Genomic DNA, 8437 nt, shown 5'->3' with positions numbered 1-8437 from the left:
TACAGCTTTGTTTGAACAGTATCATCTAAGACCCAGAGATTGAAGGTTGGAGGTGTTTTCTTTCCTTCAGAGCCAAGAGGAGATCCTGGGTGAATAACCAGGTGCCGTCCCACTGTTTTAAAAATTGACATATAATTTAGATGCTCCAAAGTGCATAAATTCTATGTTTAAACTCAAGTACAGTTTAGTGAACTTTGACACATGTATGAAGATGAAACACAGTGGTAGTCGCTCAGACGTGTCCGACTCTTTGCAGCCCCATGGACTGTATCCTGCCCGGCTCCTTTGTCCACGGAATTTTCCAGGCAAGAATACTGGAGTGGGTGGCCATTTCCTCCTCCAGGGGATCTTCCTGACCCAGGGATTGAACCTGGGTCTCCTGCACTGCAGGCAGATTCTTTACCATCTGAGCTACCAGGGAACAAATGCATATGCACCAGATTGAAAAACAGTTCTGACAGCCACAAGTGTCCTGGGATCCCTCTACCACCACTCCCATAACCATGCACCATGGATATGAGGTGATCCATAAACACTTGTTGGGTGAAAGAACAGGACAGTGGAAGCTAGCAGTGAGCTGAACACATTCCAGATCTCTCCTGCCTTCTCCTTCCTGCTCTGTGCCCTAGAAGCTATCTCAACGGACAGCATCTCTGCACATCCCTTGGCCTTCTGGTTGGCCTCCATCAATGGGAAGGAGATGAGAGGTGGGAGAGGTTGGGGTATTTCTTCCCCAGGCTCACTCCCTTCTGCGCTGTGATCCCGTGATAGCTGCCCCCTCTCTCCTGCCAGCTTCAGCTCCTCTCAGGCAGCTCGTCATCTGGCCCCCAGCTCTTTCTAGACTCTCTTGACAGCTCCCTCTGGCTAAGCTTTAGATTCTAGGAAAGTAGAAGCTTCCAGGGGCTGCTGATCCCTGGGTGATTTAGCCTCCCTAGTGGATTCCCTTGACCCTGTCCACAACTCTGTAAACAGTCCCTCTGATCAGCCCTTGGAGTGGCCATCTCAAGCCAAGCACCAGGTGAGGGGCAACACCGGTGATCTAAGATTGTTCTCGAATCTGGGATCCGACAGGAAATTTGGGAAACTGCAGCCTAGAGAAAGGACTCACCTTTCTATCTAAGCAAGAGTCACCCCGAGGCAGCACAGCATCCAAACCCCTCTTTCAAAGTGGATGAGGAATCACCCAATATGAGGCAACAATATCTAAGTCATGAGAAACATGCTGAACACACGCATCTTGGGATGAGTGTCCAGAGGAGGTATTGAGGACGTGAGAGCTGGGTATCAGAGGAGAAATAGGTGGTGTTGGTTCAAAAGGTGTCCTGAGAGGAAACAGCAGTGATCAATCAGATTGTAGCTCCAGCTCCTAGGGGCCTTGTGTATTCCCATTCTACAGCCCAGGTGTCAGAGGCTGGGGAAGCAAGGGGCTCAGTTAAGGGTGAATGGAAGAGGAGGCCTTGATCTTTTATATATATATATATATAATTCATATAAATTACATTTGTGATTTTATTTATCTATTTTTGACTGTGCTGGGCTTTCATTTCTGCATAGGCTTCTCTCTTGTTGCTGCAAGCGGGGTCCACTCTCTAGGTGCGGTGCCCAGGCTTCTCATTGCGGTGGCTTCTCTTGTTGCGGAGCGCGGGCTCTAGCTAGGGTGTGCAGTCTCAGGAGTTGTGGCTCCCCGGCTCTAGAGCGCAGGCTGTAAAGTTGTGGCGCTTGGGCTTAGTTGCTCCACGGCGTGTGGGATCTTCCCGGACCAGGGATCGAATCCGTGTCTCCTGCATTGGCAGGTGGATTCTTTACCACTGACTCACCAGGGAAGCCTGAGGAGGCCTTGATCTTAGGCACCACCTCCTACAGCGCTGCTGCTGTTGATCTCTCCTTCTGTAGGTCTCGGTTTGCTGACCTGTAAATGGGGGGATTCTAGGTGGATTGAACAACACCGTCCCTACACCACGCTGCTCCCCAGGGGACCTGGGCACTCCTGCTGCAGTCACCAGTGACTGGGGCCAGACCCACTGGGTGCTCCCTAGCAGTCCCGAGCCTCCCTGGTCTCCGTGGCAGGGTGGCTGGCCCAAGGCAGGCCGGCAGGGCCCCAGGCTGCCTCCCACTTGGCTTCCCACCACGGCAGGGCCAGCTCAGCTCCTCCTTCCTCTTGGCAGGCATGCCTGAGGTTCTGAAGTCCTGCCAGCTATCTGCCCTGGGAAGGAAGTGAAGGCCAGCACCTGTGGGAAAAGTCTTTCACTGGCCACAGGTGCCAGGGTCAGGGCCTGAGTCATGTTGCCAGCTGGCCCAGCGGTTGCCCTGGGGAGGGGTGGCTTGGGTCTTCCTTTGCCAGCACCCTGAGGCCTTTTGAGACATGTTTCTCATCATCACCTCCTTTGTCTGTCTTCCCCTTCCCCTCCCCCTGCCCTTGCCCCCGAGGGGCTGACATCACCTCTCTCTAGGCTGCCGCATCAAACTCCCCACAGCTTCCTCGCAGCTACCACAGTATTAGATGCTTGTTTTGTGTGTCTGTTCACTCACTGCATGTTCATTTTTATAAGATCACAGTGTACTGGATGCTCATCCAGCTTGAGGGTAAAACAGAAAACAGAGCCTTCTCCTGCCCTGCACTTTGTGGGACTGATGGTCCCTTGGGTCACAGGTGCTGCTTGCCCAAAATAAACACACAATGGCAAACAAAATGAGCTAACGAAAAGATGCACGTTGATGAGGGCTTGTACCAGAACCACATAATCTGAGCTTTCACAAAAGAGAAAAGTTGGGGATTCTGGGTGGAGAGGCATCCAACCTAGGTGGAGTTCAAGCTCCTGAGTCGGACATGCTGCTATAAATTGGGCTGTATTCTCCCCCGAAAGATATGATGAAGTCCTAAATTCTAGGACTTCAGAATGTGACCTTTTGGAGTTAGACTTTTTATAGAGGTAAAGTGAAGCCATTAGAGTGGGTCCTAATACAGGATAACCGGTATCCTGATGAAAAGGGGGACCTTTGGATACAGAGACATGCACACAGGCCATGTAAATAGATATGGAGATATCTGGGTGATGCTCCTATAAGAAACAGCCATTATGGCCAGCAACCACCAAAAGGAGAGAGACATGGACAGGGTCTCCACAGGGTCTCCCTCACAGATGCCTGAAGGACCCAGCCCTGTAATGCCTTGGTCCTGGACTTTCCAGCCTCCAGAATTGTAAGATCGTAAGTTTGTGCTGTGCTTAGGCACTCAGTCTATCCAACTCTTTGCAATCCCATGGACTGTAGCCCGACAGGCTCCTCTGTCCATGGGATTCCCCAGGCAAGAATACTGGAATCAGTTGCTATGCCCTCCTCCAGAAGATCTTCCCGACCCAGGGATTGAACCCAGATCTCCTGCATTGCAGGCGGATTCTTTACCGTCTGAGCCACCAGGGAAGCTCTTCTGCAGTTTAAGCCACCTCGTGTGTGGTCCACAAACTCTGCTTGTGCGGAAGGACACACAGTCCTGAAAATGAACCTGTTCTTCCCCTCTTCTGAGCTTTGCACCCGTGGGTCCCCCACCAGGGATGTCAGCTGTGTCTCCCTGCTGAGGAACCCCTGATCCCTGCCCCCACCCCAAGGCTCATTCCTCCCCCACCCTCCCTTCTCCTCCCTGGCCACATTTATGCCTCCATTTCTGGTCTTAGAGCTGACTCTCTGCTCTCACAGCCTGTGACACTGGATGTGTCTTCCACATTCTCAGTCCCAGACTATATTCGCCAAGGTTATTCAGACCTGAGTAAAGACAGGGACACAATCCTCACAAAAAATTCTCATAGCACCCTCACTCCCCTGGTCCCGGGACATTCCCCTTAGCTTCATTTTATTTATTTATCTATCTATCTATTTATTTACATATTTATTTATTTCTGCTGTACCACACAGCATGTCAGATCTTAGTTCCCTGACCAGGGTTTGAACCTGTGTCCCCTGCATTGGGAGTACAGAGTCTTAACCACTGGACTGCCAGGAAAGCTCCCCATTGACCTTATTTTATAGTTCAATTTAGGAAACAAAACTCTTATCGCAAATTACCACAACAAAAAGAAAACTTTATAACCGGCTAAAAAAAAATAAGATTATCATCAAAATGAAAACACAATAAATTCCCAGATAAAAGCACACCTGGACCTTGGATGAGAAGACTCACCTTTAGAGGAGTCAGGAAATATTGAATCCTGGGAGAGCTTCACCTGGCTGCACAGGAGAAGCACCTGAGGGGCTTTATAAAGAGGCCTCTGTTACCTGGGCTTGTTCTTGAATTGGTCAGAGTGGGGCTTGGGATCTACACTCCCCCTACCCCAATTTTTTCAAGCTCCCAGATGATCTGGTTTGTGGGCTGCATGGCATGCCCCTGGCACTCCTGGAGCTTCCTCAACCAGTCCTGTGGGCCCTTAGATGCCCAGTTTCCTGCACCTTGGGGTGAGCACACAAGACCTGAGTTGGGTGAACTAGAACCCCACCCTAACAGGCGCTGCTCTGGGTCTGTGGTGGTTGGTGGTTTAGTTGTTAGTCATGTCCTACTCTTTGCAGCCCCAGGGACTGCAGCCCGCCAGGCTCCTCTGTCCACGGGATTTTCCAGGCAAGAATACTGGAGTGGATTGCCATTTCTGCAGGGGATCTTCCCGACCCAGGGATCAAACCTACGTCTGCTGCATTGCAGGCAGATTCTTTATCCCTGAGCCATTAGGGAAGCCCCCTCCTGTTCCCTTTGTTAGCTCGGAATCTGGGGTCAGACTGGCCACACTCCATAGGGTACCTCCCTCATCTTACAGTTTGCTGACTTAAGGATGGAGTCTTCCGTTCCATTTTATAGTTGAGAAAGCTGAGACCCAGAGAGGTGGAAAGTCCTGGGCCAGGGTCACCAAGTTTGACTAGAACCCTGACTGCTGACTCAGTGTCTTTTCTTGCTGCTTCCAACCAGACTGACTGTCCCTCTGAGCACAATGTGTTAACACATTGACTATGAATGTGATGTATTTTCATTGTTCCAAAGGCCATGTTCATATGCATTCTGAAAACGCACCACCTCTGTTAGTTAAAAAACAAAAGGGAACGAAGTCTAATCAAGCTGGTCCCATGCTGCCCCTAAAATCTGTATTTCACATCTGCTAGGGACACATGGGAGGCTTCCCTTCTGGCTCAGACAGTAAAGAATCTGCCTGCAATGCAGGAGACCCAGGTTCCATCCCTAAGTAGGAAGATCCCCTGGAAAAGGAAATAGCAACCCACTCCAGTATTCTTCCCTGGAGAATTCCATGGACAGAGGAGCCTGGAAGACTACAGTCCATGGGGTCACAAAGAGTCAGACATGACTGAAGTGACTTACATACGTGTACAGGGCCACATAGACACTGCAAGTGTGCCCCAGAGTAACCATGGGGAGCCCTAAACACCCTTCTCCCAGGCTGTGTGTTAGGATCAAGGATGTGTGATGCAGAACTTGGACTCCCTAGAGATGACAGGAAATGGGGTTTCATAGCTCCACTAATGAGTAGCCAAGGTGTTATAATGTGGCTTTTCTTCTGGGCTATGATTCCTACTTACTTTAGGTGAAACTTACAGGATTTAAGCCATGTTAGACAGTTCAAAATGGAGTCACAGTGGCCAACACGAACTTCTGTATTAGACGTCTTGAAGCATTCGCTGTGGGACTGTGAGTGTCTTAGAGTGATAAACTGAGCTGTACTTTCGGTTAGAAATTTGATGGAGATGAGAAATTTGGTGGGCAACATCTGTAACTGGAACAGAAGGAGCAATCGATACAGAAAGGATACCTTGGATGCAACAGTAATGTCTACTGACACACTCCTTGAAAAGGAATACTGAGTCCAGCAACTAGAAAAACAAACACCGTATACTAATGCATACATGTGGAATCTGAAAAACTTAGTATAGACGATCTTCTTTACAAAGCAGAGATAGAGACACAGATGTAGAGAACAAAGGTATGAATACCAAGCGGGAAAAGGCGGGGATGGGATGAATTGAGAGATTGGGATTGACATATATACACTATCGATGCTCTGTATAAAATAGATAACTAATGAGAATCTCCTATACAGCACAGGGAAGTCTACTCAGTGCTCTGTGGTGACCTGAATTGGAAGGAAATGCAAAAAAGAGGAGATGTATATATACATATATATATAACTCATGTACTTTGCTATACAGTAGAAACTAACACAACACTGTAAAGCAACTATGCTCCAATAAAAGTTAATTTAAAAAAAGAAGGCTCTTTGCTGGAGGACTTGATCCCACGATGCTGAACTGTTGCAGATAGACGCTGCCTGAGGCCCCATCAGAGCAGGGGGCGACTTCCCACTCGTGGTTGTCTCAAGACCCGTGGCCAGACCAAGACCTCTGCTCTTGCTGACATGCTTCCTTCCCAACTTCTTCCTAGAGTGCTTCATTTACTCCCTTTCCTCTCTTCCCTACTCTGACTCAGCTGTGTTGTGTGCTGTTTGTGTTCAGTTAACGAAGGGACTCCAGGTTTCGTGTGTCTCCAGATCTGTGATCTTACCGGGCCTTATCATTGTGCTCTGAGACACACACGGCGTCCATGGCATTAATCGTGGGGCCTTCTGTTCTCTGCCTTCCTGGTAGTTTTCTCAGGAAGTATCTCTGATAACAGGACCTACACTTATTACAGGAGAGGAACTTGGGTGGAGAGACCTGGAGGCCCCGTTTCAGCTTGGGTCCCCAACAGCTGCCTTCCATGTCCCTGGGGTGGATGGCCATCACTGCACCTGTCGTCAAGTCCAAGGTCTCCAAGGTCACCCAGGTCACCCGAGGCTCAGGGCAGAGCTTCCACTGTGTGCTTTTGGTACAGCCAATAGCCTAAGGGATCCTCAGCAACTTGCTTTCCCCATCTTCAGCCTCTTCTTAGCTTCCCTGCTGTTTTAAAATCATTTCCCCCAAGTTATTGCCTGTATCAGTCAGTCTGGGGAGCAGGTGAGGCAGGCTGTCCTTGAGTAGGGGGGTCCTCTCACCATCCCCTCCATCATACCTACTTCCACACACCACCCTCCAAGGGTCTCATTGCTGTTCAGTTGCTAACTTCTGTCTGACTCTTTGCAACCCCATGGACTACAGCACATCAGGCTTCTCTGTCCTTCACTATCTCTTGGAGTTTACTTAAACTCACGTCCATTGAGTCGATGATGCCATCCAACTATCTCATCCTCTGTCCCCCTTCTCCTCCTGACTTCAATCTTTCCCAGAATCAGGGTCTTTTCCATCGAGGAGGGTTTCATTACCGCTCCCCTGGAAGTCTGCGGGAGCCTCCTCCTCCTCGCTGGCCTCCCAGCCTGCAGTCTCAGTAGGCCGTCTTCCCGCAAGTCTGGGCCTAGAACCCCCGGCTCTGTGGAGCCTTCCCCGTCTTGCTCCTCTCTCTTCTGGGTCCTGTCCTGCGATACACCTTGCTTTTGGCAGGCAGAGAGCAGTAGAGGTGTGTTTATTTACATGCTGGCGCGCCAAGAGCACTGCCTCACGGTAGCCCGCATCCCCCTCCGTCCAGTGCCTGGCACAGAGCTGGCATTAGGAGTGTCTGCAGTCTCTATCCTGTTGACTGCATTTGCTGCTTCGTCCAGAATGTGGGCTCACGCCCAGGGCCAGGTCTCTCCTGCTCAGCGCTCCCTCCTCCACTGTTTATTGAGCACCACCCCCTGCCCCCCTCCCCACACCCCTGCCCTTTACTATGAAGCCTCTACTACAGTCGCTCAGTAAATCCTCATCATACTCTCTGCTTGTAAGGACTGTTCTGCAGCCCACTCGCACCCGAGTTTTGTGGGTTTTTTTAAAAATAATTTTATTTATTCTTAGCTGTGTTGGGTCTTTGTTGCTGAGTGGGCTTTTCTCTAGTTGCAACGAGCTGGGGCTAATTTCTAGTTGCAGTCCGTGGGCTTCTCGTTGTGGTGGCTCCTCTGGTTGTGGGGCATGGGCTCTAGGGCGTGGGGGCTTCATGACCCGGGCTCAGTAGGGCTCAGTAGCCTGGTTCCCAGGCTCTAGAGCATAGGCTCAACAGCTGTGGTACAGGAGCTTCGTTGCTCTGTGGCATGTGGGATCCTCCCAGACCAGGGATCGAACTCATGTCTTGTGCCTCGGCAGGTGGATTCTTTACCACTAAGTCATTCAGGGAAGCCCTGCCCGCAAGTTTGAAGCTCAGTAATACTTGACGTGCGACCAGGGGTTAGAAACTGCTGTGGTGGTTGGGTGACCAAGAGGGGAGATACTCAGGGGAGGCAATGACCTTCCTGATCCCTCAGAGCCCCTCCCCCGCCCCGGGTTGATCATGGGACAGGCTGGGCCACCTTGAAGACCTCTCCCTCCGCCAGGTACAGAACACCTTTGTGGGTTAGGACTCACGGTGAGGTCCGGTTGGCTGAGTCATACCTACCCTCCCATGACA

The sequence above is a fragment of the Cervus elaphus genome, chromosome 15 (assembly GCF_910594005.1).
Source record: "Cervus elaphus chromosome 15, mCerEla1.1, whole genome shotgun sequence".
NCBI classification, from domain to species: domain Eukaryota; kingdom Metazoa; phylum Chordata; class Mammalia; order Artiodactyla; family Cervidae; genus Cervus; species Cervus elaphus.
The sequence above is the reverse complement of the archived record's forward strand: the minus strand, read 5'-3'. Positions refer to the sequence as shown.